Genomic DNA, 26,536 nt, shown 5'->3' with positions numbered 1-26,536 from the left:
TCAGGAACAAGCTGAAAAGGCTGAGTATATTCAAGGTGAGCAGTCTCTAGCTGACAGGAAATCACTGCATTTTGACCCCTTTTTAAACCACATATTCAGGGGTATAAAACTTGGAAGTCAGTTCTTGTTTCCAAAGGAGGTAAACAAGTAAGGCAGAACCCAGAGTTAAGGGCAGACACAACCAGGTGATCAGCACTGAAGCCTCTTTTGTGAATCTGGACATTATCCTTCAAGTCTTTCCTATCCTACAGTGACATGATAGGCGAAAACAGTATGCAAGACAAGAGCTACTGAAGTTCAGGGTCTAGTGTCATTTTGAAAAATCAGCACTGTGACACCACTCCTAAGTTCTTATTCATTTCTTTGTGGAGAAGAAGGAGCCTGGATACACAGGTTTCTCTCATGTTTTCGTCTGGAAGGAAAAGTTTCAGTTGAACCCATAGTACATGATCTGACTCACGGGTAGGAGAGGCAGATGACAGGATCTCATCTCAGCCAATGAACATAATAAAGGAGTACATGTGGTCTCATTGCATGGTATGAAGTTGGATCTCCTCACATCATAAGAGGAACATAATTATGCTAAGGCATATGAAATATTTTTAATTTGTTTAATTTCAAGTTTCTGCATATGAAATGATATTTGACTAAGAGAGTGTTTAATGTATTTTGATTTTTCTCTTAATTTACAGTGAGAGAATAGATTTTGTGTGTTCCTCAGCCTTGAAGTCAACCATCCTTCCTTTGTTCCCTTGCACACCCTCCCCCATAATCTCCCACTTTCCTAGTCTCTGTTCAACACAATTTGTGCAGTCATACTTTTAATTCTTTCTATACTCACATACACAGTTTGTCAGTAATAAAATTGCTCAACATATAAAATTATCGAGATTGCAAGACCTCAGTTCCACAAGGGTTGAAAAGGATACTATGATCTCAAAGTCACTATTTCATTGCTATCTATTCTTTATGTTTTATGACAGTGGCCACATATGCATGAATCTACAGGACATTTCTGTGAGCTTAACACAGACTTCTTAATGGACAGTAAGCAAGAGATACAAGGACACAGACACACACAAATACATAGAAACACAAGAGACAAAGAAACTTGTTGGAAGATTTGTCCAGTGTACAGACCATGACTCTTTCCATTCCCCAAATCAATACCTAAATAGTCAGATCAGCAGTCATTTACTCACTCAAATACCTCCATGCCCTTCTTCCCATCCCCTGTCCCAGTAAGCCAGGCCTCATCCACACCTTGGAAGATCACAAGAGGGAAACATCCCAGGAACAGCAACATGAGCACGGACTTGTCCATCTCGGTCCAGGCGGCAGGACGATGCAGCTGGATGGAAAAAAGCAGCAAGAACTGAGCCCAGGAAAGTTGAGCACACGTTGTTCCCTGTACAGACAAGGACACTCAGGATCCTACACTTAGCTGCTTCTAGTTATGGACAGAAGCTTCCTTTAAACACTTGGCAGTGGGCGTTCCACCACCACCTGAGAAATGGAACGGTTTCCACACAGCCAACCCCTATGCAGTTTGCAAATGGTCCTTCTGTCTCCAACTTGGTGAGGTCAGATTTTTCTTTTCTTTTGCATTTTCTAGGGGTGAGCTCTTGAAAGCATGAATGTGCCCTTAATGAGTATGCTGTCACTGATGAGGATATTTGTCACAGCAAAAACTAAGTACTTTCCCTTAGTCAGGAACTACATCCTCTGCATCAGAAAGTATCTGCACTGAGTTGAACCCTAATCTTAATACAGACACACCAGGAAAAGTCCCAACCCTTGCCCCAAAGATTCTTCCTTTTCATCTGTCTCTGTCTTCAGTTCACTGATTGTGTCTGATGAATTTAAACAAGCACCTAACACTTGGTATGTTTGGAATCCAGAAAACATGAGAAGCAAGACTATTGAAGCTAAAAGCAATGTGCAGATCAAATGCCAAATATGGTCTCAGGAAACAGTGGTTATCTTGTCGTTTCCCCCGTCTCATCTCCTGCAGAAGAATCCCTTGGAGACAGAAACCATCCCATTCAGGATCACCCTTCAACCACAGCCCTCTACTCTACACATGTTGGTGGACAAAGCATGTCCAAGTGCATATTGTCAAAAACCCAGGAAAGACAGAATGAAAGAATAAACATCATTGGTCAGAATGAATGAAGACCAAGTTTTGCAGGTGGAGTCCATAGGCCAGATGCATTCACAGTTCAGAGGTCTGATAGCCTTTCTTACCCTGGGAACACAGCTTGAATGCGTCCGAGTTTACCTTTGGTACTATTTGAAAACAAATTTTGTCCACAACAGAAGACTGAGTGACTGTTGAATCATATGTCTCTGACAAACCCAGATTCCACACTGAGTCACTGTGTCATGTCCCCAGTGCCCAGAGTGTCAAATGAGTCTTTGAACGGTTGACTTTGGAATTCTAAGGTTTCAAACACTTCTCAGTTCTAAATTGCAACATCAAATTTTTGGTAAAAATGTGGAATAAAGAGATCACCCATCTATTTATTTGTCAGGATTGAATTAGTTCCTGGGAAGTATCAGTTACCTATGTCACTCAGCATATATTGTACATTTAAAGCAGACTGAGAGTAACAAATACACACAAAGTGATGTTGGTGTTATGAACTCTAGATTATAACCAATAATTTGTAATAAAAAAATAATTACCTTTTCAGTGCTCATGTGAAGCTCACTGTCAACCCCAAAGCCCACACTATACTCCATGACCCCACAAACACAAGCATCCATGTTGCAACTGTGTCTTTTCTTCCATGACTGCACAGAGCTAGAGCCATAAGATGTGGGATGTTTTGCAGGGTAAAAATGGTGAGGGCAGGTAATGAAAGAATGACAGATAAAACCAATCATGGAAAACGGCAATTCAAGATTCTCAGATTTGTATCAGTTTCCTAGATGATTTTAGAGAACAATCACTTCTCCATTAGTCAGGAAAGAGAAGCCACAATCCCAGGGTGCCCTATCTCACTACCCTTTAGTATCGATACCCTGACCCCATAGCCAATGCATAGAAAGAAGTGCGGACCTGCACTTGAGAACCTCATTAGGACACACCTGATAAAAGGAGTTGCCACACGGGCTTATCTGTTCATACCAAGTGTCCTGGTGTTCTCCTCTTATCACAGGACAGACAGTGGAATGGCTGTGCTGTTCCCTGAGCACAGGGCACTAGGCTGTTGATAGGAACTAGGAGATCCTCCTTGTTCTATTTTGTTCCAGTAGAGGTATGCAGTTTGATTCATGATCCAGATACTTCTCCCTAGCTTGTTTCATTTTCAACTGCTTTCAAGTTATTAATTTTGCATTTCTGTTAGTGTTTTTTGTTTGTTTTGCTTTTCACAATATCAGAATATTTCATAAAGACAATCCTAGGATTGTCATACATTTCCAACTTTTCCGTGCACAATGGCCTCCTTCTTCCTACCAGCCTCCTTGTTTCTTGATTGCTTTCATTCTTTCTTTCTTCTTCTATGTTTAAGATAATATGAATTATATCAAATTACAGCCAAGGTCTTAAATTTACACATTGTTAGTGTTCAAAAATGACAAAGCAACACAAAGGTAGAAAGGAAAGAAAGAAGGAAGGAAGCAAGGAAGTAAGCAAGGAAGGAAGGGAGAAAGAGAGAAAGAGAGAAAGAAAGAAAGAAAGAAAGAAAGAAAGAAAGAAAGAAAGAAAGAAAGAAAGAAAGAAAGAAAGAAAGAAAGAAAGAAAGAAAAGGAAAGAAAAGAAAAGAAAGGAAGGAAGAATGAAAGAAAAGAAAGAAATAGAGACATCTCCAGGAAACAGAACTGACCCAGCAACTGCAATGACCAGCATATGCATAAGCTGATTGGGGCAATGCACTGTGCCAGACCCTGTACTGGCAAGCACACAGAATCAGGCTTGGGATCACCTCAGAGGAAGTTTCTTTGGAGATCCCTCCAACTGAACTGCTGATCTCTGAAGCCTAATCATGAAGAGACTATGTCAGCCAATGAATTCTCAGAGAGTTCATCGTGCTTGGAGCCGTGAGATGTCAGCAATTTAGAACTGTTGGGCTATCAAAACTTTATGAGCAGGAACCTCGGAGCATGCCAAACATCGGGGACCTGGAATGGGTGGGAGGCTGGGTAGGTCTTCTCCCATTGTTCTCCCCTGATGCCTCATACAATGGGAGAAATGACTATATTAGTGTGGAAACAATGATCTTACCCACTGTCCAGTAACCCCAGACCATTTGTACCCTAATAAAAAATACAAATATTTTACAAGCATAAATTTCTCATATTTAACGATATCATGACATGGGGAGGTGGGCATAAAGTGCAAAATAAACATACTGCAAAGATACATATTTAAGCTTCACTAGCAGTCCTACTTTTATTTGGGATTTACTTTTACATTAATCATTTCTATTTCTGGATTCTTATCAAAGAAATCATTAATTGTGCCAATGTCTTGTGGTGTTTGTCAAAACTTTTCTCTTCCCAGAGAACCAAGATTGTGGAATAGGGTAAGGACACGTCTAAACGGATGGAGAAACATTTAATCAGGATGAAGCAGAGAGGACACATTCCTGAAAACAGTAGAGGACAGAAGAGTAGAGGGGTACCTGGAGAGTGACAAACACAGCAAAGCAGCGAAATCAATGGTGTGGTGTTGCAGTGACTGATACCCTAGCAGCATTCAGCTAATGGTGATCTGAACTCCACCAGCATTCAGAACTCCACCAGCAACCAGGTGGGAAGGGACTTTCACGGGGAGCTTGGGAGGTGAACCCAGACAAAGAACTGTCTATCCTGTTAGTCTGTTTGATTTGGCCAGGAGCAGACACAGAGCAGCAGATCCCAGATGGGCAGTGTGAGAACAAGGTAGATTTCACAGCCCTATCTGCCCTCTAGAGCCGAATTGGGTGCCATTTTGCATAAGGAGACAAAGGCAAGGGAAAGGACTGAGCATATGCTGAGCTGGGAGTGAACTCGTTTTTTGACTCAGTGAACTGCAGCAACGTAGCATCTGCCAGGTTCCACCCAAGACAGGTCTGGGTAGCCCTCAGACCTGACAGCCAGCAGATCAAGAAATATAATGGTGGCCCATCAGGCGCCATTTTCTTTTGTATTTCTACCAAGTGTTCTCATTCACATGTTGTCCACTCTACTATTCTCATACAAATGATATCCAATCATTTATACAAAAGGTATTCTTTTAGTTGTTACCATACAAAGATTATCCAATCAACTGTAATCCTGTGCTTGCTGGCCGTCCAGAGTCACAATGTCCTTCTACACACAGAAAGCAATGGACACAATGGAAGGGTGTTGCAGTGACTGATAGCCCAGCAGCATTCAGCAAGTGGCAATCTGAATTGCACTGAAGCTGGAACTCCAATAACAACAAGGTGAGAAGGGAATTACACTGGGAATTTGGTTGGTGAATCCAGACAAAGAATTGCCCATCCTGTTTGTCTGTTTGATTTGGCCAGTAGCAGAGACAGAGCAGAAGCCCAGATGGACAGTGGGAGAACAGGGTAGATTTCACAACCCAGTCTGCCCCCTAGAGCCAGTCCAGGTGACATCTTGTTTAAGGAGGCAAAGGCTATAGACAGTACTGCACATACACCGAGCTGGGAATGAACTCGTTTCTAAGTGAACTGCAACAACATGGCATCTGCCAGGTCCCACCCAAGACAGGGATAGGAGGCCTCCTACCTGACTGTCAGCAGATCAAGAACTCTAGTGGTGACATATCAGGGGCCATTTTGTACAGTGTGTCAAAAGTTTTAGGACTGCAGGGGACAACAGTGAGCTGCACATGTGCTGAGCTCATGAGAACTTACTGAGCTCAATGCATGGCGTTGGTCACACAGGGAAAATAATACCGACTGTGGCATTGTACAGGTCAAAATAGGTCCATGTGGCCTTCAGAACTAACAGCCCACAGGTTCTGGCAATATCAGCACCAACAACAACCTAGCCATGTACGACACCTGGTGTCTCCCTAATCCTGGGACCTGTTCCAACCGGAAGTGGGAGAAAGGTTGCAAAAACAACAGTGGGACCTCTCAGCACAATAGCACAGGAGGTGGGGAGTGGTGAGCCAGGAGCTGGGGCTAGAGAGACCAAGGGGGAAAGCTAACATAAGAACCCAGACCTGGAACTTGCTGGAGGGAAGTGCACAATTGGCTGCAAAGAGCCACGTGCCAATTGCAATAAGGAAACTCCAACTGTAGACCTGTGGGTGACACAGCATAGAAATCTGTACCAAGGAGAAGAATCTGATAACCAAAAGTACAATGACAAAGATGGGAAAAAAACAAAGCCAAAATGAATACTACTGAAGACTCCCCTGCAAAGGAGCAAAACCCAATGCAATGCCAACCTCTGAGTTAACTGAGGAAGACATCGAAAAATCAGAGACATAGAATTCAAAACCTGTTGTAAAACTTCTTGTCAACAATGAGTAGCACAGAAATCAGTTGTTCAAGGAATTTAAGCAATATGTCACACTGGAAATGAATCAAATGAAATCTGATACATTAGAGATGATGAATACAGTGGAGCAAATGAAAAGTACAGTGGAGAGTCTCCAAGATAGAATGAAGCAAGAGAAAAAAGAATCTCAGAATTGGAAGAAAATTCCTGTCACCAGGGTGAAACAAACAAAAAGCTGGAAGCAGAGCTTGGTCAGGCCGAAAAAATGTATTCAAGAGTTGAAAGACACTATTACAAGGCCAAACATAATATGAGAAATGGAAGTCCCAGAAGGTACAGAAAGAGAAACTGGATTTGCAGATATATTTAATGAAATAATAAGGGAGAATTTTCCTAATCTGGAGAAAGAATTAGAAAACAAGGTCCAGGAGGGGCACAGAAGTCCCATCAGGCTTGATCAAAAGCAATCTTCACCTCAACAAATGAATATCAAGCTCTCTTCAGTTGAACATGTGGAAAAGATCCTTCAGTGTGTACGTGAAAAAAGTCAGCTGACATATGAAGGAATGCCAATTAAACTCAGGGAGATCTCTCACAGGAAACTCTACAGGCCAGAAGAGAATGGAGCAACATTTTCCAGATTCTAAAAGAAAAACATTGTCGGCACAGAATAACATATCCAGCAAAGCTTTCCCTCTGTTTTTTGAATATGAAATAAAATTCTTGACAGTAAGGAAAAATTAAAAGAATATACCTCTTCTAAACCTGCCCTACAAATGATATTTCAGGATGTTCTCTTGACAGAGAAGAGGAATGGCAACCAACAAAACCAAAAGCAAATGTGAAGAACATCCCAGTAAAATGACAACAGAACACTAAATCAATGAACAACCCATTGCTAAAATGACAAGAACAAAAGCCAGGCATACATCGTATGCCTGAATGTAAATGGCTTAAGCTCAATCAAACATCATAGATTAGCAGACCGAGTAAAAGCCAAAGCCCATCTATTTGTTGCCTGCAAGAGACACACTTCACCAGCAAATATCAGTGGAAACTATACATCATGGATTTTGAATTTTTGTTAGTTTCATCTCTTCAAAACACGTTCTCATTAAATTCTTCAATAGCTTATAGATCATACAGTACCATCAATTTCTTGAAGAAGGTTCCTCATTTTCTTTTTCATTTCTTCAGCAACATATTAGGCTTTCAGTAGCATGTTATTAACTTCATGGTGTTATTAATTTCTTTTTTCAGACCACAAGTGAGTAGTTGGATAGGAAGTGAGTTTGCAAAGACAACAACTGCTGCCCATATGGGATCCCGGCACTTGCAAAGCAAGGACATTAGCCACTAGGTTATTGCACCGGGTCCATTCCACACTTCTCTTAGTGAAGTAGACACATTGCCACACCAACACGTCAAACTTTATACAAAGTGAGGAGGGACCATAGATTGTTCAGCCAGACAACAACCACCAGTGGTGCATGGGACCTGCACCTTCCAATCACCTGGCCCTGGAAAGATGGTGTTTCCCTTGGTTGTCTCTGGGAAATATGCTAATGGGGGGGGGGAGGGGAAGCCAAATAGTCTCTATTGTTGTCCTGCCTCCTACCAGCTCTGGAGCTGGGTCAAAGTGTCTGGCAACCTCTACATTCTCACTCGGACCGCATCACCATTGGCAAACAGGCCCATCAGTCTCCTCTCACCTTGCTCTAATAACATGGTGTCTCCCCTTGGCAAGAGTCCCAGGAGTCCCTGGCAGTGTCCTACTATCTGCTATGTTTCTGCATGGGTTTTGCTTTTCCATGGAGCCTCTTTTCTGTAAAACTCCCATTAAAGCATTCTCTGGAACTGTTTCTGTGGAACCTGGTCTTTCTGCTCTTCTGGACATTCCCTGGCTCAAGACCACTCGTCTTCTCTCTATTCTACCATCTAGCATCTGAGGCCAGGATGGATGAACTGTGGGTTCTGGTGAATCTACACCCACTTTCCTGATGCCAGTAGGACCGTTTTATGACATTTGTGACTCCAAGCTGTTCACTGGCTTATTCCAACACTCAGTCTTAGCTCTCAGCACACATTTTGGTGCTGGACCCCAAGAAGGAAAGAGTGTCTCATCCAACTTATATATTTTACAGGTTTGCTTGAAAGAGACAGGTTGAACAGAAAGAGAAATTCACCTGTTGTGTCACTTTATAAACATATTCACCAGGCTGGGCTACATCAAGCATGCACGGTAGGCCCCAACCACCTGAATCATCACCACTGACTCACAGATGCTGCAGAAAATAGGAATAGAACAGGAGAGGCCAGGACCCAAATACAGACTCTCAGTAAGGGATATGTACATCACAAGTGGTACCTTGACGTTATGCCAATTGTCTTCCTTCCTACTTTCTTTTAAGCTAATGATTACATAGTTGAACTTGGGCCAGGAAAATCAGGGCCCCTCACCACCATCATTCCCTGGGCTCACAACCAGGCACCCAAATGTCATGCAGACTCAAAGATTAGAACCAGGGAACCCTGCCAGACCCCATGACTCCTGGGGACTCACAGATGCACTACCCAATCAGCAGGCGAGCCCAAGGTCCTGAGGCAGGCTACATGACCACATTTGACCCCACTGGACTCCCCACCACAGACATTCATGGTCTGGGGATTCACCAATCCCTTTGCCCAAAGATATAGTGCAGGCAAACTGGAGTCCACTGGATCCCTGCTCCCAAGAATCACAGACCCAATACTTAGTGCACATGCAGCCCCACGGAGTGAACAAAGTAGAATGTACCACGCTGGACCCCCACGCCTGGTGTTAATGCTCTGTGCACCCACTATGCAGGTTTCCTTAAGGATGTGGACCAAGCGATCTGAGACCAACAAGACTGCACACCTGGGTCTCATGGACATGGAACCCACCTCAAATGTGGACCCAAGGACCCAGGCAAGGCAACACATGTCCCTCTAGACTCCTCACTCCTATGACTCATGGTACCAGCACCCACCACCCCCATACTGGCATGGCTTGCCTCACCTTGGCATTGACCAGCAGGTGCTTCAAACTGGCTTGGTCCAGCCTGCCTCTACTTCCAGCTCGTGCTTGGTACTGTACCATCTCCATGTCAGGCCAGTCCTCTGTCCAGGTCCCATGTGAGCTGGCAAGGTGTGCCTGACTCGGCCTCTCGCGCATCCCATCCCAGTCCTCAGATCTGTCAGTAAATGTAATTAACTGGCCAGGCCTGGTACAGCCTAACAAGACTTTACCTACACGTATGCTGCCTGGTACTATATCCTGACCAGGTTGTGGCTGCTCCTTGCCTCAGTTCTTGCACTCACCTGCAAGATTGCATCTTGAAGGGAAACAGCATGATGGTGTAGTGCTTAATGTCCTTGCCTTGCATGCTCCAGGATCCCATATGTTCACCAGTTCTAATAATGGCAGCCCTGCTTCCCACTAGGCTCCCAGCTTGTGCCCTGGGAAAGCACTCAACAATGGCCCAAAGCCATGGGACCATGCAATTGTGTGGAAATCTGGAAGGGCTCCTGGCTCCCCGCTTCAGATTGGCTCAGCACCAGATATTGGGGTCACTTGGGGAGTAAACCATCGCACAGAAGATCTTCTCACTCTCTCCTCCTCTCTGTATATCTGCCTTTCCAATTAAAATAAATAATAAATCTTGTTTAAAAAAAGAAGACTGCATCTTGACGAAGGTGTTCCCCAAGCTCCTCTAATCAGGTCACCTCCCTGTGGCAGATCTGGCTCATACAAGAGGGTCCTGGCCCAGGTTGACTTTGTCCACATCTTTTTCTGGTAGAAACAATGGCTTTGCCCAACCAGCTCATACCCAATCCAGTTCTTACTGTTTGGTGTTATAGTACAGACACAGATGGTCAAAACCTCTACACAGACCTCATGTGGTTCTGTGGGAGAAGACAATTACCCCAGACCATTCTATACCCACGCAGGCTCTCACGAGTGCCAGTGGGTGCTGGAGGATACCCCAATATGCTGCTCTCCAGCAGAGTCTGTGTTCATTCCAAGGGACACTGCATTTCAAGTGGCACTTTAAACACCATGCCAAATGTCTTCCTTAGCAATCATTTTTGATAATTCTTGCTTAGATTGAATAGATTAAAATATAGTAATGTTGGCATATTTAATAATCATAAGTAGGGAAAGAGAGCCTTATACATGATGATGTCAGTACCTTCATCTTTAGTTGATGCTCATCGATAGACAGAGAGGCAGAGAGAGAGAAAGAGAACAAGAAGGCACACATCTGCAATTTCTACAAGGTCTACATTGGCCTCAGTGTGACACGTGGATCTCATCAGGGATTCTCATGTTTGTAGAAGGGATCCAAGTACATCAGCCTTCAAATTCTGCCACACTGGGTATGAAAGAAGAAAGCTGGAATCTGAGACATGAGCTTGAACATGAAACCAAGCAGTCCAATGTAAGAGGTCGTTAGCTCCACTGAAATCAGGGATCAGAAAAATCCACATTGATTCAGAGAAACTGATGTGCAGAAACTCGTGGCTATAGAGTTACTGAATATTGCATAAGTAATGTCTCTGTCTTCCTCATGATGTTTTTTTTTTTTCATTATTGAAGTGATTATAGAAATCTCTACTCTAGGGTGAAAATTGAAACATCAAAGCAACTACTACTAAACTGGAGATTCTGAAATAAATTTTGAAGATGTTCAACAGGTATAGGGTCATCATTGCATAAATCATGGACTGTACAACAGAATTCTATTCGTAAACCCCAGCAATTGTTATTACACGAAAAATAGCAACGCATTGAACAATCGCTGGTTCCAGCAGTTACATCTGAAACTGTGGAAGACAAAACAAATCAAAACAAAACAAAAAGATGGCATCATTTTGAGAGATAGCAAATTAAACCCTGAACTCATTCTGATTCAGGGAGTTCCATCTATATCAACTTAACTAGATGTACAACCAGCCAGCATCCCAGGGAGGCATCACTGACCTAGTTCCTTACACAGCATTGTCTGATGCTTGGTAGGGGCACCCTATGGGGGTTGTAGTTTTAGAGGTGAACACAGCATAGCAGCCTTCCTTCTCAGCATGACAGGCTCCATTGTCTCATGAAAACCTGATGATCTTTGCTAGGGGGCTTTAGAAGGGGCCAGTAGAATAGTCTTCATCACCAAGTGGATCAGCTCACAAATTAGAACCACAGGCACTAATTCGTAGACAGTAGGGTGGATGCGATGAGAGCTCATGCTGGGCAGGCACTGTCAAAACTGGTAAGATACATGTGCACGTGCTAGAGGATCAAATGCAGCTGGTCCTTGCACTCAGATGAAGATAGAAGGTTGATCAGCAATAAACAAGCTGACCAGAAGCCACCGGGATAATAGAAGAAACAGCACATTAAAAATCTTAAGATGTAGGGGCCATGGACATAGACAAATGTGCAGTAAGGGACCTGGGACACTCATGAATGCATCAGGGCTTCAGTGAGTGATTGGCATTCAAGCAGCACCACTCCCCTTGGGCACATTTGAGGAAGACCTCAACTCAGGAAAACAGCTTCAATTACCATCTATAATTTCCTGCATCTAACATGATGTCTTAAAGGGTGGTGTGAACCCCAAGAGATAAGTAAATGGAGTCAGAATTCTTCATCAAAACCCCTGAGCCCATGAGACACTTACTGTTGTCTAGAGGAGTTATTCTATAATGTCTGCAGACCTCACCAGGCTTGGCCTCGCAGGTATCGTAATCTTCTATACATCCACCATAGAAGTAGGTTTCACAGTGTCTACACTTGAGAGCATAGGCTGCAGGATGAAAAGACTGTGTTGAGCAAGACAGACATCATTATTCCATCCCAGTGAGGGCAGAGGTCCCCTTGTGCCTGGAAATCATTGGTACACTTTGCTCATGAGTATATTTTACACATGCGGTTGCATCAGCAGTCACAGACAGTGCAGGATGAAATATGAGGATGATGTAGTTCCACTTTCAAAACTATTAGACACAGGAACAACTGATTGGCAGACAATCATACACACCTCTCCTCTGTACATTCCTGCCCACATTGCATTTATGGTGCTGTATCTCTCTGCTGCTTGTGAGTAATGTGTTAATAGGGGACTTAGAGGGTGTTCAGAACACAGGGGGAAAGGCTGTCTTTTGAAGGCGAGCAGTCTATGGTTGAGTTTTGACTTCAAATTAGCACAAGTGTTTAGGGGTGTAAGACTTGGAAGTCAGGCTATTGCCAAAGGAGATCAACAAGTACAGCAGAATCCAGTGTTAGGATTACATAAAGCCAGATGATCAGAGCTGAGCCTCTTTTGAGAAAATGGATTTCAACCTCAGGTCTTTTCGACCATACAGTGACACTGTGAAACAAAACATTCTTAACTACAAGTGCCTCTTAAGGTTAGGGTCTAATGTGATTTGGTAAAGTCAGCACTGTGACACCACTCCTACGTCTTAATTCATTTCTTGGCAGAAAAGAAGAAAACTGGCTACAGATGTTTCTGTCATTTCTTCCCTGGAAGATCCTTTAAGGTGAACTACAAGAACCCACAGAGTACATGAGCTAGCTCACAGGATCAGGGGAAGCAGACGACAGAAATTTCAAATTACCCAATTAACATAATAAAAGAGTGCATATTGTCTCATTGCATGGTGTGAAGTGTGTATCCTCTTCTTTTAATATCAGCAGGAACATCAATTACACTAAACTCATACAAATATGGGAACATTTTTTTTGAAATTCCAACTATCTGCTCTCTCACAGAATATATTGGACCAAGAGAATGTACAAGGTATTCTGGTTCTTTCCATTAATATACAGCAATGAAGCAGATTTCATGCATCTCACAGCCACATCTCAGGGAAGTCAACTCTCTTTCCCTCACTCCTTTCTATACCCTGCACCATAATATCCCTCCTCCATTCTCTCTGTTCAGCACAGTCAGATTTTAATTCACACTATATTCACATGCCTAATTTGCCACTAATCATAGCATTCAACAAGTGAAATTAACAAGACTGTAGGACCTCAGGTCCACAAGAGCGAAAAACTATGCTTTTACCTCAAGGTCACTATTACATTCCTATCCTTTTGGTGTGTTCTTCAAAAGTTGTCACATACAAGAAAAAATATGCCATTAGTGCGATCTTATTGTGCAATTCTCCATGGAAAGCTAGACCCAAACACACACACAAACACACACACACACAAACACACATACACCTAAACATGCATCTGCTCAGAGAAAGGGGAGAGACAAAAATCTGTTGGAAGATCAGCCAAGAATATTGACCATGCCTCTTCCCATTCCCAAAATCAATACCTAGATAGTCAGATCAGCAGTCATTTACTCACTCAAATACCTCCATGCCCTTTCTTCCCGTCCCCTGTCCCAGTAAGCCAGGACCTCATCCACACCTTGGAAGATCACAAGAGGGAAACATCCCAGGAACAGCAACACGAGCACGGACTTGTCCATCTCTGTCAGGCAGCAGGATGATGCACCTGGATGGAAAAAGGCAGCAAGAACTGAACAAGGAAAGTTGAACACACGTTATTCTCTGTACAAACAAGGGCACTCAGGAACCTACACTGAGTTGCTTCTAGTTATGGACAGAAGCTTCCTTTAAACACTTGGCAGTGGGCGTTCCACCACCACCTGAGAAATGGAACGATTTCCACATAGCCAACCCCTTTGCAGTTTGCAGATGTTCCTTCTGTCTCCAACTTGGTGAGGTCGGATTTTTCTTTCCTTTTGTATCTCCTAGGGGTGAGCTCCATTCAGCACGGAATTCCCTGCCCGCTTACTGACTGCTGTTACTGATGATAATAGTGACAGAGGCAGTTACTAAGTGCTTTATCTTTGTCAGGAACTACATGTTCTGCATCAGAAAGTATCTGCACTGAGATGAACTTTCATCCTAACACAAACACATCAGAAACAGATCAAATCTTTTCCCTGCAGATTCTTCCTCTCCATCCCTCAATCTCAAGCTCACTCGTAATGTCTCATAAAATTAAGCATGCACTCCAACACTCACCGTGTTTGTGATCCAGGAAACATGAGAAGCAAGACCATTGGAGCTAAAAGCAATGTACAGATTGAGGGCCAGACATGGCTATCTCGTGGTTTCTCCCTTCTCATCTCCTGCAGACAAAACAGACACAAGGGTAAAATGCAGTCACGATTAGAGAGTCTGATAGCTTTTCTCACCCTGGGAACACAGCTGAAATGCATGAGTTTTCCTTCCACACTCTGAAGGAAATATTGTCCATAACAGAAGGCTGAGTGTCTGTTGAATCATGAATCCCTGATACTCCCAGACTCCCACTGAGTCACTGTGTCATGTTCCCGTGTCCAACAGTGTCAAATTTTGAGTCTTCAAATAGTTGGCTTTGGAATTCTAGCATTTTAAACACTACTCAATTCTAAATTGCATCATCAAACCTGTGCCAGTAATTTGGGGGGAAAAAAAGAATCAACAAACCACCACATTTCCAGTTTTTTATTTGTCAGGATCAAGTTAGTTCCTGGCATCAATCTCCTACCTCGCTCAGCGTATATAGCAAATTTAAAGCAGACTGATAGCAGTAAATACACACAAAGTGATCCTGGTGTAGGAAGTTTTATGAACTCTAGAACATGATCAAATCGATTGCAATAAAAACAAATTACCTGGTCACTCATCACATGAATTTTGTGCAAATTCCAGGCAGTTGGCATGGAATATACTCTGATGAAAGAACTACTCATTCTCAACTTTGAGTTTAATCCACTTAATTTACCCATGGATCCCACTTTCTACTAGCCTATGAGGCTCACTGTCAATCCCAATGCCCATGATACATTCCGTTAACTTCCCACACATGCATGTTGTACCTGTGTCTCTTTCTCTATGACTGGTCAGAGACAGAGCCAGAATATTTTGAATTTTTTCTTAAGACGTGAGCAAGATGGTGGAGGGGCAGGTCATGAGTGAATCATGGATAAGAAGTGAGGGTGGAAGACTGGGAAATTCAAAATTTCTCAGACTTTGTGTCTGTTTCCTAAATGGCTTTAGAGAACAATCACTTCTTTATTCCTCTTTTTTTTTTAGGGCCAAGCAACAGCAACACTCAGTGTGCCCTATCTCACCATTTCTTTTTTTGTTGTTTTAACATCTTCATATTTTTTTTTATGAAATGTATTGCATTATGTGACACAGTGTTATAGACACTGGGATTCCCCCCACCCCTCCCTGAACCCTCTCCCCATGGTGGATTTCTCCACCTTGTTGCATTACCACAGTTCAAATTCAGTTGAGGTTCTTTCAGTGGAAGTATTTACCCAGCATAAAGTCCAGCATCTTATTATCCTAATGAGTTCAGCGATTTCTTGGTTAGGCCATCTCTGGTCTGAAGGTAAAGCTGGCTAAGTATCGTCCCAATCAATTAAAAGCCCCCACATAACATCAACAATAATTTTCAACATTATTGCATTAATTGACATGGTATTGATTAACCAACACGTTAATAGGAAAATGCAGGTTCTCAGTTGCATCCTGTGACTTCTTTATAGACATTTCAGTTTTGGTTTATATTCAACCGGGTTCCATACACCTCAAAATGCCCTTAGATTACCTTTCAGCTGTCTCACGTCTATTTTCATTTTAGTGTTTAGCTGTTTATAGTGTTGAAGCATGATTTTGCTGAACTTGGTTGTTTTTCAGGTGGTCTGAACTCACTTATAACTCTAGCAAGACATGTGTCATCAGTTTAGGTACAGAACATTTTTTTTTTTTTTTGGAGCAATGTGCAGGAAAATCCCAATACCCTAACGAGGCGTAACTAATCTTTGTATCCCACTCATTGAGGTATGAGTGAATCCCTGCTGACCACTTGCTGTCTGATTCTAAGCTTTCCTTGTTGTTGTCTGTCCATTCTAGGTTTTTTGTTTGTTTGTATGTTTGTTCATTTGTTTTGAGTGGTTTCTGGAGTGATCCTAATGGTCATCGTGAGAGAGGGTGGGGACCCAGAGCCGGAGCTAGGTGAGGAACAGAGAAAGCTCGCCTCCCTAGTCCTGAAGGAACTATTATTTTGTTTCTGCAGACCACTCAGGGATTCTGGTTGTCGTTCCAATGACGCTGAATTCTGCACGGCAGAGTTTAGACTTCTTTCATTTCCTGTGGAAGCTCCATATGGGGGTGGGAGACCTCAGAGTTCTCGGCCCCCGAAGGCATTCCTATTCCCCATGGTCTCCTTGGCAGTTGGGATGTAGTTCTCAGAGCTCGTACTGATAGTCCTTTGTGAGGATCGGGGAGTCTTCAGGGTTGGGATACAAGCCTCCTCCTGTCCACCTGCTCCGCTCTGGGGTCTCCACCCCTGCTCCATATGCACGACCTCCTGTTAAGAGGATTTCAGGGTTGCTCCCGATTCCCCCCTTATGCCTGTGTAGCTTTACTATGGTCTAGTGCTGACTCGAGTCTGTTGTCTATGAGTTACCAGATTTGATGCTAATAGGCTATATTTCACGTCTTCCTCACACGTTTTAGGAAGATGGAAGATTTCTTTGCATTCCCTCCCCATTACGGAATAACATAGGGTATTAAAAGTGTTGAAGGTTTTACAGTTCTTTGATGTAGATCATAAGCAGTCTGAGTCACATTAGTTGTTGTTTTATAGATTACAACACATTATCTTATTGCATTGGATACAGGCTGTCAGAGATTGCAATAATATTACAATATACAGGTACTATTTTCCAGATTGACATCTTTTCATCTTAAATTAAGGCAAATGTGGTATTTAACCTTTAGGGATTGGTTCATTTCTCTTAGCATAATGGTTTCCAGTTGGGCCCATTTGGCCAGAAAAAACTGCATTTCATTTTTTTAATAGCTGAGTATATTCCATGGAATATTCCATGGAAAGCTATATGAACCATAGCTTTCTTATCCAGTCTTCTGTTGATGGGCATTTTGGTTGCTTCCAAGTCTTTGCGATTATTGATTGTGCTGCTGTAAACACAGGGGTGCATGTTGGTTTCTTGTGAAACAGGTGTTTTGGATATTCCTAGGAGTGCTATTGCTGGGTCATATGGTATGCAGATTTTCAGTTGTTTCAGTATTCTCCATACTGATTTCCATAGAGGCTGTACAAGTTTGCAGTCCCACCAGCAGTGAAATAGGGCTCCCTTTTCCCCACATCCTCGCCAGCAAGTGTTGTTGGTGGTTTTTCGTATGTGTGCCATCCTTGCTGGTGTTAGGTGGTACCTCATTGTTGTCTTAATTTGGATTTCCCTTATTGCCAGGGAACTGGAGCATTTTTTCATATGTTTGTTTGCTGTTTGGGTTTGTTCTTTTGTGAAATGTCTGCCCATTTCCCGTGCCCATTTCTTGAGTAGTTTGTTTGTTTTGGTTTTTTGGTTGTTTGGAATTCTTTGTATATCCTGGAGATTAGCCCCCTATCACCTATGTAGTGTGCAAACATCTTGTCCCACCCTGTGGGTTGCTTTTTTACTTTGTTGATTGTTTCCCTTGCTGTACAGAAGCTTCTTAGTTTGATGAGGTCCCATTTGTTTATTTTGGTCTTGATTGCTATTGCTTTAGGAGTCCTTTTTAGGAAGTCAGGACCTACACCTAGATATTGTAGTGCATTTCCTACATTTTCTTCCAAACTTTGAAGGTTTCTAGGTATAGGTTTAACTCTTTTATCCATTTAGATTTGATCTTAGTGTGTGCTGAGAGGTATGGGTCTATCTTCTTGTTTCTACATGCTATCATCCAGTTGTCCCAACAGCATTTGTTGAAGAGAGCTTCCCATTTGCTTGGGTTGTTGTCTGTCTTTTTGTCAAAGATTAATTGGCTGAATCTATGTGGGTTTCTTTCTGTTGATTCTATCCTGTTCCATTGATCCTCTTCTCTATCTTTGTGCACTGCAGGTTCGCATGACGACAGCCTTGGTAAACTGACTTACCGCACAGTCTTATCTGTTCATACCAAGTGTCCCAGTGTTCTCTTCTTATCACAGGACAGACAGTGGAATGATTGTGCTGTTCCTAGGCTGTTGATAGGAACAATGTGAACCTCCTTGTTCCATTTTGTTCCCTTACCTAAATGCAGCTAACTCGTTGAGATTCATGATCCAGACACTTTCCTTATCTTACTTTATTTTTTAACTGTTTTCAACTTCTTCATTTCGCATTTCTTTTAGAATTTCTTGGTTTGTTCTTTTTAACATATTTGGCATAATTCATAAAAGCAATCCTAGAAATGTCATAAATTTTCCTTCTTCTTTCACACAACTGTCCTTCTTCCACCCTCCCTTCCTTCCTTCTTGCTTGCTTCTTTTTAACATATTTGGCATAATTCATAAAAGCAATCCTAGAAATGTCATAATTTTTCCTTCTTCTTTCACACAACTGTCCTTCTTCCACCCTCCCATGTTCCTTCCTTCTTGCTTGCTTTCATTCTTTCTTTCCTTCTTTTATTTTTAAGATATATTATTTTAAATTGCACTCAAGTGTAGGAAGCCATGCAGTTGGGTTGGATGGCATGGGTCTGTGATGAGCACTGTTCCTCGGTTAGCAAGGTTACAAGGAGTTCCTGCTGCATGGCAAGGCCTGGCAGAATGTCTCTGGACACCTCATGGTTGCCTCACCCCATTGTATGGACACTCAGTCATCTCTCTGATGTTTCATAAAATTTTCCTGAGGGTGTTGTTGTTGTTTTTCTGCTAACGTGAAATGATTCCTGAAATTGGCATAACACCTCAAACTGATCAATCATGTTATGATAAAAACATCCATAGTGACTTAAGGCAATGACACACAGCCAATATCATACAACAGTACAATTGAGCCTACAATGTCTCCAAACATCTTGTTATGTGCCCAGCTTTGTCCTGAAGCTTGCTGTAATATACGTAATGTTTTCTTAAGAAATGGCTTGATAATACCTTGGAACAGATGGCAATTGTAGAGGTGCAAAGAGGTTGTTTACCATGCAGCCTCAAACGAATACAACACATGAACTGATGATGCATTTTAGTTTGTCAACACGAAAAACAGAAAGTGTATGGGGCATCTTGTAAAGGGAAATAAATGTGAACTCCCTAAAAAATGGCTTAAAATTTCTACCTTATATTGGCACTTGTATTTAGGGAAAGAAAACAGTGTATTTATGTTTTTAAACATTTATTTATTTTTATTGGAAAATCAGATATAAATAGAGGAGCAGAGACAGAGAGGAGGATCTTCCATCTGATGGTCCACTCCCCAAGTGACTGCAAAGGCCAGTGCTGCACCGATCCGATGCCAGGAGCCAGGAACCTCCTCTAGGTCTCCCATGAGAGTGCATAGTGCCAAGGCTTTGGGCCATGCTCAACTGTTTTCCCAGGCTACATGTAGGGAGCTGGATGGGAAGTGGAGCTGCCGGGATTAGAACCGGCATCCATATGGGATCCCGGCACATTCAGGGTGAGGACTTTAGCTGCTAGGCCACGCCCCTGGGCCTGAAACAGTTTATAAAGATAAAAAGAAGCTTATTGTAAAGGCCTTCTGTTTGTCAAAAGGCTGAGTTGTTCTGATCCCTTAGAGACACACACACACTCACTCACTCAATTGAATCAGCACCAGGCAAAGGTGATGGTAATTAATACATGACTGATTATAAGAGTTAATAAAGTATCTGTTACCCTTTCAATTATGACCTTCCCTTTTAATTATGTATTCTTGTTATTTTAAGTAATATTAGTTCGTGTTTAATGAAAATTGATTTTGGATATAAGTAAACCACTTATCACTATGTAACTGCATGTGCTGCCAACCATGCCATTCCTGGCTCCAGCCAGGTCACTGCAGGTTTGAATGAGTAATAGCTTGCTGAAAATATTTTCTCTGAAGTAAAATAATAATAATGTTTTGTAATCATTAATTTATGATGAATTAAAAATGAAACAATTGGATATTGTGCAAAAGCTTGACATGATTTATGTATAAATTAAAAAGGCAACTTTTCTTAGTTGTCCATTATGAGCATCATGTATTGTGGTCCATGTCTCATTTCTTCTTATTGTCTTGCCAATCCATGAATCCTTTGCAAGTTCTTGAGTCAGCTGGAACTGGTCTCTGATACTCAAGGGCTTAATTCTCCATGTAAGAAGTGCCCAAAAAGTAGAAAGAAAAAAATGGAAAGGAAAGAAAGAGAAGGAGAGAAGAGGGAGAGAGGAAGGAGGAAGAAAAGGAAGGAATGAAGGAAGAAAAGAAGGAGAAAGGAAGGAGAGCAGATATTGCACATTCATGTGGCACAAGTAAATGATGGCTCTGTAATGAGGTTGAAAATATACACCAGTTTGTTGAAAACATGCTATATTATGTGAATTTATGCAATTCTATTTGGCTCATATTATAAAAAAAACATGCTGGAAATTACTGTAAGATACAAAAAAGGGATAATACACAATTACTTAATGTAACCAATAAAAAGACATGAGGCTGAAGCCAACCAAAACTAACAAAGGAATATTATCATCAACCGTATGTATGTAAATTCAACAACTTCAGTGTAATGTTCCAACTCAGCCATCACTCAATAGTTTCACACCTGACCAATCAACTCTTCCACCAGGAAAACCTACAAACCACGGAAGCATCTGATAGCTACAGAGAGTCATACACATTTTTGAGATCAGACGAAATCAGGCACGTACAGGATAGTATGGCCATAGACAACAGATAGCCATACACATTTAACAGCTTAGTTCAACATCCAAACCATGTTAAAAATCTCTCTCTTTGTATAGCCATTTCTCATAAATCTCTAGAATATTAAATCTAGGAACACAGAAACATGTGAGACAAAACACTCACACTCTGAATGCAATATGTGATGTTATTGTCTAAAAACACAAGCTAAGGGATGGAGGCTTTGCTGGTTGGATGAATCAGGTCACGCTTGTTCTTGCAGATTCTATAAATCTGCTGCTATAAGGGAAGCATGTTCAAGAAAACTTCATTCTTGGTGTTTAAACCTTCCTGATGTCAAATACAAGGCCTCATTCCTTTTTAAAATTATATATATTATATATATAATATATATATTTTAATTACATTGCATTATGTGACACAGTTCTATAGGCACTGGGATTCCCCCCACCCCTCTCCTAACCCTCTCCGATGGTGGACTCCACCCCCCTGTTGAGTATCCAAAGTTCAAGTTTAGTTGAGATTCCTTCATTGCAAGCATACACCAAGCATAGAGTCCAGCATCTTATTGTCCAGTCAAGTTCAGCGGCTTCTTGGGGGAGATCTTCTCTTCTGAAGGCAGAGCCAACAGAGTAAAATCCTGATCAATTAAAAGCCCCAACATAACATCAGTAATAATATATAACTTTATGGAATTAATTGACACAGTATTGAGTAACCAATATGTTAAAATTGGATACAAGTTTTTACCAACCTCCTGTGACTATTTCAATGACATTTCAACAATTGAGGTGCAAAACAATTGTAGGAGAGGTGTGCAGCAAAATCTTCCATATCTTGGTGAGGAGTACTTAATCCCCGTGTCCTACCAAGTAAGGTGTGTGTGAGTCCATGCTGACCAAGCCTTCCTTCTTGTTCTCTGCCTATCCATTCCAACTAGTGAGTGTGTGTGTGTTTGTGTGTTTGTGTGTGTGTGTGTGTTTGGGGGGGGGCTCTGGAGCGTCTTTCATGGTCATTGCAGAGGGTGGGGACCCAAAGATGGAACTAAGTAAGAACCAGAGATAGCTCCTCTCCCTAGTCCCGAAGGGAGTTTACTGTTCTTCTGTTTCTGAGGACTGCTTAGGTTTCCTGGCTGTTGTTCCGATGGCCTTGGATCCTATGAGGAAGGATTCGTGCTGCTTCCATCCCGTGTGGTAGGTCCAAAGAGGGGTTATGTTCTCTGAGTTCTCGGCCTCCGAAGGCATTCCAGTTCCCCATGGTCTTTTTGCAGCTGGGATGTAGTCCTTGGTGCCCACAATGATAGTCCTTGGTGGGGATCCAGGAGACTCCAGGTTTCGGATACAAGCCTTCTGCTGTCCGCCAGCTCCACTCTGGGGTCCCCCCTGCTCTGTGCATATGACCTAACGTTAAGAGGTTGTCAGGGTTGCTCTTGAACCCCCTGTATATCTTTATAGTTTTACTGTTGTCTAATGCTGTCTTGAATCTATTGTCAAAAGGTTACCTGTTTTGTTCCTGATAGGTTACACTGATAGGTGGTACTTGAGCCACAGGCCTCATTCCTAACAGCAGGAGTGTGTATGTGTGTGCTCCAGGAACCTCTGAGTATTCTGCCCTCTGTGCTCTGCCTAGCTCCAGTGAATCTCTCCAGAAGTCCTTTAACCAGAGGGCAGCTGGTTTAGCTGTTCATGATCTGTGGAGCCCAATTTGAGCTTCCTCCTGGAATCAGGGACTGATTTGGGACAGGACAGAGTATTGAATGTTATGCAGTGATGGAAGCACTCTAGACAAAAATCTGCTTTAAGAGCTGTGCTATCAGTTTTTTGAAAGGAAAAAAAAAAAAACTGAAGTTGAAATGGTCAGAGAGTGGAGCTTCATGAAAACAAGGCCTCATAGGGAAGTGATCTTCAGTCTGGTGCTGGCTCTAGAAGGTTGTCAGTCCCTCAAAGGCATGTTGTTTCTGAAAAAAGGCTACGTTTTATGGGGACATTGTACTTACTAGAGAAATTTAAACACACATACATGCACACACATATTGGACAAGAATTACATGGCACAGTACCACTTTTGTCTCTCTATAACATACATATCAATTATGGAAACATGTATGGTCAGAAAGCAGAGGTTATGTCAAAGGGCAACCAAAGTGGATGTGTATGAGTTAATTCCTCAGAATATCATCGCACTTTACCTAAAACCCTCACCTAAATGGCCTCCAGCTTTCCCATTGCATTCACATTGCTACGTGCCTCTTGCTAATCAATATGCTGGCAGAGCTCTTCAGAACAACTCAGTGCCCTGTCACTTGCTGTGTAAAGCATGAATCATCCCAGTGAGTGGCTGTCTTCCTTTACCTCTTCTAAAGTCTACCATATTGTTCTCTCTTGAATGTTACCATCTGATTGCTAGGGGCAAAAATCCATTGGAATCAAGAGTTAGACAAGTTCATATTGATTAGAGGAAGCTAATATGCATGTGAATATGAACTGTGTGATCACCGAGTCAGGCATAACATAAATGCTCTGTCTTCCTTGCCTCCCTAACTCCAGGAGTTCAGGTTCTTAGAGTACCCTCCAGTACAGAGTGAGATGAAGCCAGAAAACAAGCAGGGATAAACTAAAATGGAGGTGAACTGCTGATACCATAGAATGATGAACTGGCTCATGGAAAGCACTGTACATGTCATCAGTGTTGTTGCATAAAATACCAGTCACTTCCTCCCAGGTATCAAAATGGGTTGCTAATTATGTGAATAATCACTGTGTTTCATCATCACAAAACACACTGTGAAAATTGCCACACTGTGGAAAATCCCATCAAAGGATAGGACAGTTGTTTCATACAAGATAAACTACTTACAAAGGCCTGTAGGCACCCTCTGTAAATTGTATTGAGATGGGTCCTTGTCCCTTGATTCTTTATCTAACTGAACCTATGTCAGTGGCAAAACATAGTTCTGGAGTTTGGTAGCACACAGGAAGGAAACTTCCCTTTGAGCCAATTAGACCCAAATGTTTGGCAGACCACCTGCAGGATACTGCTCTACAGTTGAAGTGCTGGTGTTGCTGGGATCAACTGGTCATTAGGTCTGAGAGCTACCTGGATCTCAACAGGTTATGACCAATTTGGAGTGTTCACAAGTGAGAGACAATGTCTCTTACTCTGCCTGTTTGCAAATAAATCAGTTAATTTTTTCTTTTTCTTTGTTAAGAGAATTGGCCAGGATCTGAATACATACATTTTTGAAAAGAAGAAATTCAACAGGTCAAGGAATGAATGTACAAGTCATCATTATCATAGCGATGGAGGGAATGCATATCAAAACAAAAATTAGAGAGAGGCTACTGCTACAGAGGCCACTGCCAAAATGACAGAAAGAAATGCAGGTAAGAATATAGAGAAAGGGCAACTCTTAGACACTGCTGGTGGTAAGGTAAATTAATACAGGTCACTATGGAAAATGGAACAGAGATTTCTCTTATAAAAAAATATATAGAAATGCAATAACCATATTACCCAGAAAATCCCCTGTAAGTTGTATATAAAAAATGCAAGAAATCATTATTCCATGTGAAACCTGTTACACCATGTTTACAGTGCACTGTTCACAACTGCCAATAGACACAATGTAATATTACTCAAATATAGAAAAAGTGTAGTGTTACAATTTTATGGTTGCTTTAGAGAACATTATGTCAAATGAAACAATACATGTACAGAAGCACCAGTTCTACATCTTGTTCCTCATATTTACAGGCTAAAAATAACAATGTGGACATAGGACACTAATTCCCAGAAGACAAGAGGGATTGGAGGAGACTGGATGGTACCAAATCAGAGCCAGGTTGAAGAGGTAAGTTTCTAGTTCTTTACAGTACAGTGCAGTGAGCACAATCCACCATAACATAGTATTTGTTTATTTTTCATAATTTTTTTTTATGATACAGTTCCTTAGGCTCATGGATTTCCCCTTCCAACCTCCTCCACTTTCTCCCCTAAAAGTCGTTTTACCACCTATCTAGAGGATCTGTAAATGCAGGCAAGTATACCATGAGGTGAAGATTCCTTGCAGGATGCATCTCTACTTCAGAATAAAAGATGGACTCCCAATGAAATTGTTAAGCATGGTATGCTTTGCGAAAAAATATTGGAAATGGGTTCCACAGCTCCAAGAATAAAATGTTGATTCAGAAGGGGAAATACTGACAATGCTGATTTTATCAGTAAATATTATATATGTATTAAATATCACACTGTAGCCCAACATTGCATAGTTATCATTAGCAATCATTGAAAACTAAATACAAAAGAAGCTTAAACAATAAAACACTATCTGGAGGCAAACAGATGATCAAATAAACTCTCAAGCAAAACTGACTTAGCTGCTGCCGGAGTTTACAGGGAATGACACGTTAATAGAAAGGACAGCCCCAGGCCTGTCAGCACCACATTTCCCTGGGCTCAGTCTGAGTCCATGCTAGTTAGGGCTCAGACAAAACACTGGCAGAGCACTCCACCACCATCCAGTGACAAGAGGGGAGTACTCCCATACTTGTCACTTCTCAGGGGCCAGATGAGGCTTTGAGGCAGTTCCTAGTACCAAGTGGACCCTAATAGGAGTCTGCAATGCCAAGAGCTCACTTTTTGTCAATGTGGTGGTTATGGAGCATACAGCATGATGCCAAATATTTAATAACAGAGTGAGGGCATCATGGACATTCTTGCTTTATAACCCAAACAAACAGAGGGGCAGTTGACCATAGGGCAGTCTTGAATTAATCACACTTCTTGTTCTAGGTTTTTATTCACCAGGAACCAAAGTCACTCACACGCACACTACCCAAAGCATTCTGGCTTCCAAAAACAGATGAAGTGACATAGGTGCAAATACATGGCATAGATTTGCAGAAGCTAAGGGGAAAATAGACCATGCTGGTGGGCTGGTAGCGTGACATACAATAGATGTGCGAGCGTGATGCCCATCTGGTTTACACTTACAGGTTTAATTTAGAATTCCAGGATAATAAGCTGTTCCCGATCTAAGTTGCACAAGATGCCCACTCATCATGGTGATTTGGCAGTGAACAAGGGCCAGTGCTGAGGACAGGATGTTTTCTCCTCCTAAAGAAGCATTCTTTTGTGTGGTCTATTGAACACGAACCTGGGGACAGCTGAAGGGAAGTGGTGAGTACTAACCTCATCAAAGTGGAGGCAGGAAGGGGCACCCAAAAGTGACTGGCTGTGTGGGAATTTTTCTGATTGTGTGGTGGTGTTGGAGCACCCACTAGCACGTATGTAAAGGAAGCTGCTGCCCACAGCCAGAGAGCAGCGCTGACCAGGATTTCAGCTACCCTCATCTGTACGCAGAGCAGCTTCTCTCT

The sequence above is a fragment of the Ochotona curzoniae genome, unplaced genomic scaffold (genome assembly GCF_017591425.1).
Source record: "Ochotona curzoniae isolate NIBS_2020 unplaced genomic scaffold, NIBS_Ocur_1.0 contig_2723, whole genome shotgun sequence".
Lineage (NCBI taxonomy): Eukaryota > Metazoa > Chordata > Mammalia > Lagomorpha > Ochotonidae > Ochotona > Ochotona curzoniae.
Note: the sequence above shows the minus strand (reverse complement) of the source record.